This window comes from Tamandua tetradactyla, chromosome 1 (assembly GCF_023851605.1).
Source record: "Tamandua tetradactyla isolate mTamTet1 chromosome 1, mTamTet1.pri, whole genome shotgun sequence".
NCBI classification, from domain to species: Eukaryota; Metazoa; Chordata; class Mammalia; order Pilosa; family Myrmecophagidae; genus Tamandua; species Tamandua tetradactyla.
Window position 1 is genome coordinate 113,536,747 of NC_135327.1, and position 12,264 is coordinate 113,549,010.

Consider the following 12,264-nt stretch of genomic DNA (forward strand, 5'->3'; position numbering starts at 1 on the left):
TCACCTTAATTTCAATAAATACTTCTCCATCATGCTTTTAGGGATGATCCCACCATTCTCTGAATTCTTATGTCTGTTATATAACCTTTACATAACAATTTGATGACTAAATGAATGAATTTTGATAAGTTTAATAAATATGAAATAGATTAGAGAATAACTTTTGTGAGACGAAAGAAAGGAACTACATTTTTTTTTTTGGGGGGGGGGTGCATAGTCCAGGAATCAAACCATAGAAGGTGCACCTTCTACCACTGAATCACCCATGCAGCCCTAAAAGGAATTGTAGTTTTTAAATAATAGAGGAAAGATGGTGCGCTGGCTTGAAACTGTTATATAACCCAGAAAAGCCATGTTCTTTTAATCCTAATCCAATTTGGTGGGGGCAGACCTATTAATAGGATGGGATCTTTTGATTAAGTGTGTTCAATGCGGTACATAAAACTCAACTCTTTTTTTTTTAAAAAGATCTATATTTACAGACCAGGTCATAACAAAGTTCTTAATTTTTGGTAATTTTGAGATTCTTTAATAATTGACACAAATGAATTAACCTGAAAAGAGAACTTTGGGTCTGGAAGATTCCCGTTAAATAAAAGAGAAGTTATTGATTGATGTAATTTCACTTGTATGTGATTGAATCTGATTAATTTAGCCCTTCCAAGGCCTATCTTCCCTGCGTAGCAGCTCTATCGATCTGATTCATTGCTCAATTACAGGGTGTACCTAATCATTTTCATTCAAAACAGAAGTCCCTCTCCACTTACTTTTTTTTTTAATAGAGAACATAAAGAGTCACTTTTACGTAGTTCAATTTGTCAACTCTCACATTACACAACTGGTTGCCCATTTATGAACTAAATCAACTTAGGGTCCTTTGATACATTTATTACATTAGTAATAAAAAAGATATACACACATGCAGAATGCATGAATAATTCTAAACTACAGTCACATAATTAGTAAGGTCACATTTTCAATAATATAGTATAAAACATGAGGCAGTTATCAACCTCTCTAACTTGCTGCTTTTCAACTTATCAATAATACTTTAAACTTGCATTAGTATATATAGTTATACATTAAATACCTCATAAAATATGTATCAGAGTACTGAATTTCACCATTGAAAGAAACCATGGAATATCCAGATAAAATCCCACAGAAAATCATAAAGAATTAAAGAATTAACACAGGACCAATAGAAAGAAAGGCTGAAGAAACAGGGTAATACATTTTTAAATTTTTTTCTAAAAATCTTTCTCTCACTTTCCTTCACTATAGAACTAAAGCTACAGTACAATAACACACAATTTGATTAAACAGCAGCATATTCTTGCCTAGGCTAAAATTAAATATCATAAAAACTTTGGGTTAAGTGAAAAACGATACTGTTTTGGGAAAGACGATAAATTCTGGAATTGGTCATTTAATTTTCAGATAAGAAAACACGCAAGGGAGGAAAGATTACATGAACCCCTACTTTGAAAATATGCAGGGTTTTAAAGAGAAAAACTCAGATTTGATAGAAAATGAACAATTTCTGAAAATTCTGGTACGTCATTTCATGTATTTGTGTTTTAGTTTCTAACTAATGAAGTTAGCACAATCCAAAATTGCAGCTGATAAAAATAACAATTATAGATGGAAACAATAATTTCATTCCAAATATAATCCTTATACGAGAGTATTACAAGTTAAATAATGAAATATGAGTGGAGAAACACTATATATATATATATGCAGTATCAGAATGTTGACAGTACTTTCAAATAATATTTTAATGACTAACACCTCAGATAAATTGAGATCGCTTCCCCATCAAGTGTCCCATTTAAAAGAACTTTCATACTAAGCAAATTAAATCACAGCAGATTACCAAACAATACATAAAATATTTATGAAAATAATTGTGATAAAGACAAGGAACAGCAGGGAGTGGAAAAATATTGGTCAAGAAACCACTGTATTCCAGGTAATATCATTTAAAAATATGCACAACAACTCCACAGGATAAGAATTATTCTGGTTTACCAGGGCAGAAAAAGAGGCATAAGGAGACTGAATAACTTGCCCACAGATATTATGTCCACCTGATATCAATAAATCACACACTGTCAGCAAAAACTGTTTACAGGAACTTAAGTTAGGCAAATATCAGAACAAGAAGGCCTAGAAAATTTATAAAATAGTGCTCGCTTCGGCAGCACATACTAAAATTGGAATGACACTGAGAAGATTAGCATGGTCCCTGCACAAAGATGACAAGCAAATTCATGAAGTCTTCCATATTTTTTAAAGACGAAAAAAAAAAAAGAAAATTTATAAAACAAACATTTCTAATATGGGATCTAATGCTACTACTATAACAGTACATAATTTAGAAAGGTGTGACTGTGCCGATATCAGTCCTGTTAACTCTTACGAACACCTAAGGCTTGAACTAAGACTCTATAAAAGTTTCATGTTAAGTTTGCTTTCCTGGAACCTATACATTTCAGAAGATTCCTAAGCCAGATAAATCCTGAAACACAGAGGGACAAGCCACTCTAAAATTATCAACTTATTATATCCCCTCATCCTTTAGCATTGACACACTTCAACATGAGAAAGTCAGAACAGGCATTGCTCAAAGATCCCCATAGATTGGGAGAAGAATCAAAGGAGGAGAAAATAACAAATGAGTATGAATGTTGAATCACTATATTGAAATTTCTTTTAGCCTCCAGTGCTTTGGAGCAGCTAGAAGGAAAAATCTGAAATAGTAGAATGGTAACCCATAACAAACTCTGAAATGTGGTCTGCAACTACTTTATGAAGTGTACTTTGAAAATTATTGCATTTCCTTTCTACATATATTTCACAATGTAAAAAGTTCAAAAAAGAAAAAAAGATGTGTGTATTAGTTTGCAAGCTGCTGGAATGTGATACACCAGAAATGGAATGGCTTTTAAGAAGGGAATTTAAAAAGTTTAGAAGTTTACAATTTAAGCCTAGGAAAATGTCCAAACTAAGGCACCCTGGTAAAGATACCTTAATTAATGAAAGGCTGATGCCTCTTGTGCTGGTTTGAAAGGAAGTACGCCCCCTAGAAAATCCATGTTTTAACCAAAATCCCATTTCATAAACGTAGAATAATCCCTGTTCAATACTGTATGTTATGTTTGAAACTGTGATTGGATCATTTCCCTGGTTGATGTGATTTAGTCAAGAATGGTTGTTAAACTGGATTACGGGATGATATGTCTCCACCCATTTGGGTGGTTCTTGATTGGTTTATTGGAGTCCTATAAAAGAGGAAATATTTTGGAGAATGAGAGATTCAGAGAGAGCAGAGAATGCTGCAGCACCACGAAGCAGAGTCCACGAGCCAGCGACTTTTGGAGATGAAGAAGGAAAATGCTTCCCGGGGAGCTTCATGAAACAGGGAGAGAAAGTAGCAGATGATGCCTTGCTTGCCAAGTGCCATTCCAGCCGAGAGAGAAACTGTGACTGTGTTTGCCATGTGCCTTTTCAGATGAGAGAGAAACCCTGAATTTCATTGTCTTTCTTGAACCAAGGTATCTTTCCCCAGATGCTTTTGATTGGACATTTCTATAGACTTGTTTTAATTGGGACATTATTTCAGCCTTAGAACTGTAAACTAGCAACTTATTAAACTCCCCTTTTTTAAAAGTCATTCCGTTTCTGGTATATTGCATTCCAGCAGCTAGCAAACTAGAACACCTCTCCATCACCTGTCAGCTGGGAAAGTAAGCTGGTCCCTTGCTCCTGGGCTCTGATGCTTTCAGCCTCTCCTCCTGTGGGAGTTCCTCACTTTGCTTCACTGGGGCTGGCTTTCATCTCTTGGTTTCCTTTGGCTCTCTCCAAGCTCCGGCTTGCTTACATCTAATGGCCAAGTCTGCTGGGCTCCAAGCATCTCCAGACATCCGTATCTCTACTCTTCAAGTATCAGTGTCTGTGTCAGCTCTGCTCTCTCTCCAAAATGTTTCCTCTTTTAAGGGACTTCAGTAAACTAATCAAGACCCACCTGGAATGGGTGGAGTCACATCTCTATCTAATCAAAAGGTCATACCTACAATAGGGCTTGTCACATTTCCATGGAGATAATCTAATAAAAAGTTTCTGCCCTACTGTACTGAATTAGGATTAAAAGAAACAGCTACCTCTGCAAGACTGAATCAGGATTAAAATATGGCTTTTCTGGGGTACATAATACTTTCAAACTGGCACAATGTGTCTGTGAAGATTAAAGCTCAAGAAACGTATCAGTAATTGATTATCAATTACATTGAACTGACCAGACCAAATAAACAAAATGCCACAGACTGAAGGTAGCTGTTGTAACAGAAAGGAAATGTGGAAATTCAATGGCATACAACGATGTGCTACAAAAAACAGTAAGTATTCCAAGTATTTAAACAATAAAGAGACTTCTACAGTTGAAGCAGAAGGACTATATGCTCCAAAACGACAATTAAAATAATGAAGTCAAGGCACTAAAATAAAAGTATTACTCACATATTTCATGAAAAAACATCATTTTTAATGTCATACACAGTTATAGCTGTGCACTGTAATAGTCTCTTTTAAAAGATGAGAATTATTTTAAGTACTTAATATTGAAGAATCTGTAGAAACTATACGATAGTGAAAACTGAAGCCAAGACGTCTGGGTTCCAAGCCTAATTCACTCACACTAACCACGTCGCCTTTCAACAAACAATCCATTCAAAAAATTACTGAGAGACTATAGCATGCCAAGGATTATCCTGGCTCTTAAAATATAAAGATAAGTAAACCTCCTTCACTAAGTTCACAGTCTGATAGGAGAGTCAAATGAACATAAGTACAAGCCTCTAAACCAAGAGAGATTCAATTCAGAGTAACAAATATGATCATAGATGTCTGCATAAGCTGCTAATGAAACATACTGGGTAGATAGACAACCTTTGTTTGAGAAGTAGTAGGAAAGGATTAATGAAAGTGGTGATTTTCAAAGCAAGTCTTAAAAGAAAAGTAGGAATTTATCAGACAGAAAATAAGAAAACTGAAATTTGAAGTAGAAGGGAAGAAATGAACAAAGGTACATAAGTAATTTAAAAATAAAGTATAATAAAGCATGTTAGAAAATCCACATCGTGTGGTATGATGGAAGTAAAGGGTACTTATGAATAAATGACAGAGATCTAGACTTCCTTGGGGACTATGAAAGGACATAACAAATAGGCAACATAATAGGTATGTGATAAAAGAAGTGGGCTATGGATGCATGAAGTAGAGAAAAAGGAAACAAGTAGAAAGAAAAGTTAGGTTTACTGCAGAAGTATAAATGAGACCAAAAGAAAGCCTAAACTGAATCATTCGGAATGAAGATGGAGATGAATATATAGATTGCTATGAGATTTTAAAAAGCGAGAAAACAATTCACATATTGAATCTGAGATGCCTGTAGGATCTCCTCAACTGGAGATGTTCTGCTAGACAGCTGACTATCCCAGTCAAAAACTAAGTAGAAAAAGCCTAGGTAGAGTTAAAAACTGGGGAGTCTTCAGAATTAATGTAATAAATGAAGATTATCAAAGACTAAATTGCCAGGGAGTGCAGAATAAAAAAAGAACCTTGGACAGTGTTTTAGTTTGTTAATGCTAACTAGAAATGCATTATACCAGAAATGGGATAATGTTAAACCAGAAATGGGATTCTGTTATTTCAATAAATAACAGGATTTATTAGGTTACAAGTTTTCAATTCAAAGGTTATAAAAATGTCCAAACTAAGGCACCCAGATAAAAATACTTTGACTCAAGAAAGGCCAATCAGGGACAGCACGTGGCTGGCATCTGCTGGCCCTTTGGCTTCTGCTTTCAAACAACTCCCCTGGGGACATTTTCTTTTGCATCTCCAAATGTCTTTGTCTGTGTCAACTCTTCAGCTTCTTTCTCATAAATGATTCCCTCTTAAAAGGACTTCAGTAAGCCGGTTAAGACCTACGTTGAATACGGAGAGTCATATCACCACGGAACAACCCATTCAAAAGGTCCCAACCTCAAATGGATGGGTCACATCTCCATGGAAACCCCCAATCAAAAGATCCCCCACAACAGTAGGACTGCCCCCACAAAATTTGATTAGGAAAAAGAACATGGCTTTTCTGGGGTACAAAACAGCCTCAAACCAGCAGACAAGAACACTAACGTGTAGGGAAGGGAGAGGTAGAGAGGTTTACAAAATGACCATTCAGGGAGGTAGAACACCTAGGAGAATGCCATGTTTTAAAAACCAGAGTTCTTTTGTCCGCCGGCCCGCCGTGCGGCGCCCATGCCCCGCAGGAGCGGACCCGCCCGCCCTCCTCTCCCCTCTTCCACCTTCACCGGCTCCCCCGCCACCAGCCTCGACAGCCTTGCCACCCTCACCTTTCCTCCTCCAGAGCAGCTACTGGGGGAGTGGAGATAATACAGAGCAGCTCCCGGAGCCACGAGGGAGATCAAAGGGACGGTGTACCCCATCCTGGAACGGCTGACTGTCTGGGAGAACCAGCTCCGGTGAAATCACCAAGGGGTACGGGCTTTCCTGGGTGGGACGGCAAGCGACCAGAGTCCCTCCCTTCCACCTTCCCAGGCCAGCTGGTAGAATTGGACAGGAGGTCCCCTTAGGCCATGGCGGCTGGTGCCCCCACCACACGAGGCCCCCCGGAACAACTGAGATAGTTGGGTCGGAAATTCCCAGACTGCGGAGAACAGTGACCGGGGGATCCCTTCCAAACACGTGACACCCCCGTCCGGGTGGGAACAGTGCACTCTCCCGGGCTGCGACAGCTGGCGCCCTCCCGCCATGCTTGGCGCCCCGGGCCGACTAGCTAATTCGGCCGGACGCTCTCCCGTGCTGCGGCAGCCGGCGATCCTCCCCGCATTCGGAACCCCAGGCCGGCTGGCACTCTTCCAAGACGCTTCGGCTGCCGAACCTCCCCTACGGCGAGAATTTTCCAGAGTTAAAGGACCCACAGCAACTTTCACTGGTGGAACCCGTAGACAAACGTGTGCCACGAGCGCCAACTACTGGGCAGGATAAGAAAAACAGAACCCAGAGATTGCACAGAAAAATCTTTCAACCTGTGGGGTCGAACACCCAGGGAAATCTGACTAAATGCCCAGACACCAGCAGAAGATAACGGATCACGCTCAGAAAATTGAACATATGGCCCAGTCAAACGAACAAACCAATAGTTCAAATGAGATACAGGAGCTGAAACAACTAATGCTGAATATACAAACAGAATTGGAAAACCTCTTCAAAAACGAAATCGATAAATTGAGGGAGAACATGAAGAAGACATGGGCTGAACATAAAGAAGAAATAGAAAAACTGAAAAAACAAATCACAGAACTTATGGAAGTGAAAGATAAAGTAGAAAAGATGGAAAAAACAATGGATACCTACAATGACAGATTTAAAGAGACAGAAGATAGAATTAGTGATTTGGAGGATGAAACATCTGAATTCCAAAAAGAAACAGAAAATATCCGGAAAAGAATGGAAAAATTTGAACAAGGTATCAGGGAACTCAAAGACAATGTGAACCGTACAAATATACGTGTAGTGGGTGTCCCAGAAGGAGAAGAGAAGGGAAAAGGAGGAGAAAAACTAATGGAAGAAATTATCACTGAAAATTTCCCAACTCTTATGAAAGACCTAAAATTACAGATCCAAGAAGTGCAGCGCACCCCAAAGAGATTAGACACAAATAGGCGTTCCCCAAGACACTTACTAGTTAGAATGTCAGAGGTCAAAGAGAAAGAGAGGATCTTGAAAGCAGCAAGACAAAAACAATCCATCACATACAAGGGAAACCCAATAAGACTATGTGTAGATTTCTCAGCAGAAACCATGGAGGCTAGAAGACAGTGGGATGATATATTTAAGTTACTAAAAGAGAAAAACTGCCAGCCAAGACTCCTATATCCAGCAAAATTGTCCTTCAAAAATGAGGGAGAAATTAAAACATTCTCAGACAAAAAGTCACTGAGAGAATTTGTGACCAAGAGACCAGCTCTGCAAGAAATACTAAAGGAAGCACTAGAGTCAGATACAAAAAGACAGAAGAGAGAGGCATGGAGAAAAGTGTAGAAAGAAGGAAAGTCAGATATGATATATATAATACAAAAGGCAAAATGGTAGAGGAAAATATTACCCAAACAGTAATAACTCTAAATGTTAATGGACTGAATTCCCCAATCAAAAGACACAGAATGGCAGAATAGATTAAAAAACAGGATCCTTCTATACGCTGTCTACAGGAAACACATCTTAGACCCAAAGATAAACATAGGTTGAAAGTGAAAGGTTGGGAAAAGATATTTCATGCAAATAACAACCAGAAAAGAGCAGGAGTGGCTATACTAATATCCAACAAATTAGACTTCAAATGTAAAACAGTTAAAAGAGACAAAGAAGGACACTATATACTATTAAAAGGAACAATTAAGCAAGAAGACATAACAATCATAAATATTTACGCACCAAACCAGAATGCCCCAAAATACGTGAGGAATACACTGCAAACACTGAAAAGGGAAATAGACACATATACCATAATAGTTGGACACTTCAATTCACCACTCTCATCAATGGACAGAACATCTAGACAGAGGATCAATAAAGAAATAGAGAATCTGAATATTACTATAAATGAGCTTGACTTAACAGACATTTATAGGACATTACATCCCACAACAGCAGGATACACCTTTTTTTCAAGTGCTCATGGATCATTCTCAAAGATAGACCATATGCTGGGTCACAAAGCAAGTCTTAACAAATTTAAAAAGATTGAAATCATACACAACACTTTCTCGGATCATAAAGGAATGAAGTTGGAAATCAATAATAGGCAGAGTGCCAGAAAATTCATAAATACATGGAGGCTCAACAACACACTCTTAAACAACAACTGGGTCAAAGAAGAAATTGCAAGAGAAATTAGTAAATACCTAGAGGCAAATGAAAATGAAGACACAACATATCAAAACTTATGGGACGCAGCAAAGGCAGTGGTAAGAGGGAAATTTATTGCCCTAAATGCCTTTATGGTGCCTAGAGAACTGGATATCCATAAGTAAAAGAATGAAAGAAGACCCGTATCTCACACCTTATACAAAAATTAACTCAAAATGGATCAAAGATCTAAACATTAGGTCTAAGACCACAAAACAGTTAGAGGAAAATGTAGGGAGATATCTTACGAATCTTACAACTGGAGGCGGTTTTATGGACCTTAAACCTAAAGCAAGAGCACTGAAGAAAGAAAGAAATAAATGGGAGCTCCTCAAAATTAAACACTTTTGTGCATCAAAGAACTTTATCAAGAAAGTAGAAAGACAGCCTACACAATGGGAGACAATATTTGGAAACGACATATCAGATAAAGGTCTAGTATCCAGAATTTATAAAGAGATTGTTCAACTCAACAACAAAAAGACAGCCAACCCAATTACAAAATGGGAAAAAGACTTGAGCAGACACCTACCAGAAGAAGAAATACGGATGGCCAAGAGGCACATGAAGAGATGCTCAATGTCCCTGGCCATTAGAGAAATGCAAATCAAAACCACAATGAGATATCATCTCACACCCACCAGAATGGCCATTATCAACACAACAGAAAATGACAAGTGCGGGAGAGGATGCGGAGAAAGAGGCACACTTATCCACTGTTGGTGGGAATGTCAAAGGGTGCAACCACTGTGGAAGGCAGTTTGGCGGTTCCTCAAAAAGCTGAATATAGAATTGCCATACAACCCAGCAATACCATTGCTAGGTATCTACTCAAAGGACTTAAGGGCAAAGACACAAACGGACATTTGCACATCAATGTTTATAGCAGCGTTATTTACAATTGCAAAGAGATGGAAACAGCCAAAATGTCCATCAACAGAAGAATGGCTAAACAAACTGTGGTATATACATACGATGGAATATTATGCAGCTTTAAGACAAGATAAACTTATGAACCATGTAATAACATGGATGGACCTAGAGAATATTATGCTGAGTGAATCCAGCCAAAAACTAAAGGACAAATACTGTATGGTCCCACTGATGTGAACGGACATTCGAGAATAAACTTGAAATATGTCATTGGTAACAGAGTTCAGCAGGAGTTAAACAGGGTAAGACAATGGGTAATTGAAGCTGAAGGGATACAGACTGTGCAACAGGACTAGATACAAAAACTCAAAAATGGACAGCACAATAATACCTAATTGTAAAGTAATCATGTTAAAACACTGAATGAAGCTGCATCTGAGCTATAGGGTTTTTTTTGTTTTTGTTTGCTTGTTTGTTTGTTTTTGTTGTTTTTTACTATTATTACTACTTTTATTTCTTTTCTTTATATTAACATTTTATATCTTTTTCTGTTGTGTTGCTAGTTCCTCTAAACCGATGCAAATGTACTAAGAAACGATGATCATGCATCTATGTGATGATGTTAAGAATTACTGAGTGCATATGTAGAACGGTATGATTTCTTTTTTTTTTTTTTTTTTTTTTTTTTTTTTTAAAGACAGAGAAAGAAGGAAGGATGGAAGGAAGGAAGTGAGGAAGAAAGGGAAACATTTTTAAACATTTTCTTGTTTTATTATATTTTGTTTGTTTGTTTGTTTTTTACATGGGCTGGGGCCGGGAATCGAACCGGGGTCCTCCGGCACGGCAGGCAAGCACTCTTGCCCGCTGAGCCACCGCGGCCCGCCCCGAACGGTATGATTTCTAAATGTTGTGTTAATTTCTTTTTTTTCTTCTTTCCGTTAATAAAAAAATAAAAAAATAAAAAAAATAAAAAAAACCAAAGAGAATGAATCAATGGAGAAGAAGCTGACGCTATAGAAAAGGAAATACACAGTAAAGGAAGATGGGATCCAGATCATAAGTAGGAAGATTAGTTTTAGGAGGAAAAGTTTCCTTTTATGGAAAGTTATCTTCATCTTGATGCAGTAATTTGTACATTTTCACAGCCTTTGAACTGTAAATTTGTAAACTAATAAATCCTCATTGTAAAAGCCATGGTACATTTCTGACATATTGCATTTCAGCAGCTTTAGCAAAGTGAAACCACCACCAAACCGTCCTCCATAACAGTTATACCATTTTTACATTCTCAACAGCAGTGAAAAAGTGTTCCTCTTTCTCCACATCCATATTGAGAAGTTCCTATTTATCTGTTTTTTCTTTTGTTGGTTGTGCTTTATGTAAGGTCTAAGAAACCACTGCCTATCACTAGATCTTGAAGATGTTTCCCTACATTTTCTTTTAGGAGTTTTATGGTACTGATTCTTATATTCAGGTTTTTGATCCATTTTGAGTTAATTTTTTGGTAAAGGGTGTGAGATAGAGGTCCTCCTTCATTCTTTTGGCTCCAGATTATCCAGTACTATCAATACGATTTATTGAAGAGACTGTTCTGTCCCAGAACAGACAAAAATAAATTTTGTCCTTTGTCAAAAATAAATTTTTTCTGAACTCTCAATTTAAGATTTGTAGGAATTTTTTGTGAATACTTTTGGTGGGGATGGTAGGGAAATTCCTACTATAATAGAGTATAAATGTACATTTCTATAGATATTTTAAAAAATGTTTCGTTGTGATAAATTCCCAGGAGCTAGGCTATTATGAAAAAAGGTAAGAATACTTACACAACTAATAAAACCAAAACAGAAAGAAAACTAAAATTTTTAAAAATTAAAAAGTGGAATTATATGTGAAATATACAACATTTTTAATAGATACTATAAAAATGCCTGAAGTGGGTACATGGGTGGTTCAGTGGTAGAATGCTTCCATGCAGGAGACCAGGTTTGATTCATGGACCATGCACCCAACCCCAACCTCATCCTGCCCCCCACCCCCCGCAAATGCCTGAAAACCAAAAATACTGAACAAAAATATTGTGTTGTTTTCATTAATTTTTAGTTTATGACTCATTTGACAATCTGTAAATACCACTGCTTGGAAATAGGACAAATATATTTTCTGTTTTCTTTGGAAATTAATACTGATAATCTTGAAAAATAAAAATGTATACTGAAGTAAACAAAGTAAACAGGTTTATGACAAGTGAAATTACATCCTACAGAAATTATCCTTGGTGAATTTTTCCTTTTTTTTGGAATTGAACCCGGGTCTCCGGCATGGCAGGTGAAAACTCTACCTGCTAAGCCAACATGGCCCGCCTTATCCTTGGTTACTTTTAATTCCTATGTTAAAGTC

General features: G+C 37.4%; 1 protein-coding gene and 1 non-coding gene across 4 annotated transcripts in view; one reads left to right on the forward strand and one right to left on the reverse strand.

Annotated features, from left to right (window-relative positions):
- PHF14 (PHD finger protein 14) overlaps positions 1 to 12,264 on the reverse strand; it is a 236,051-nt gene that overhangs the window by 73,955 nt on the left and 149,832 nt on the right. The gene's annotated exons all lie outside the window — the stretch shown is intronic.
- Positions 2,194 to 2,296, forward strand: LOC143653017 (U6 spliceosomal RNA). Its single transcript, XR_013161026.1, has one exon. It is a non-coding gene; the product is annotated as a U6 spliceosomal RNA (small nuclear RNA).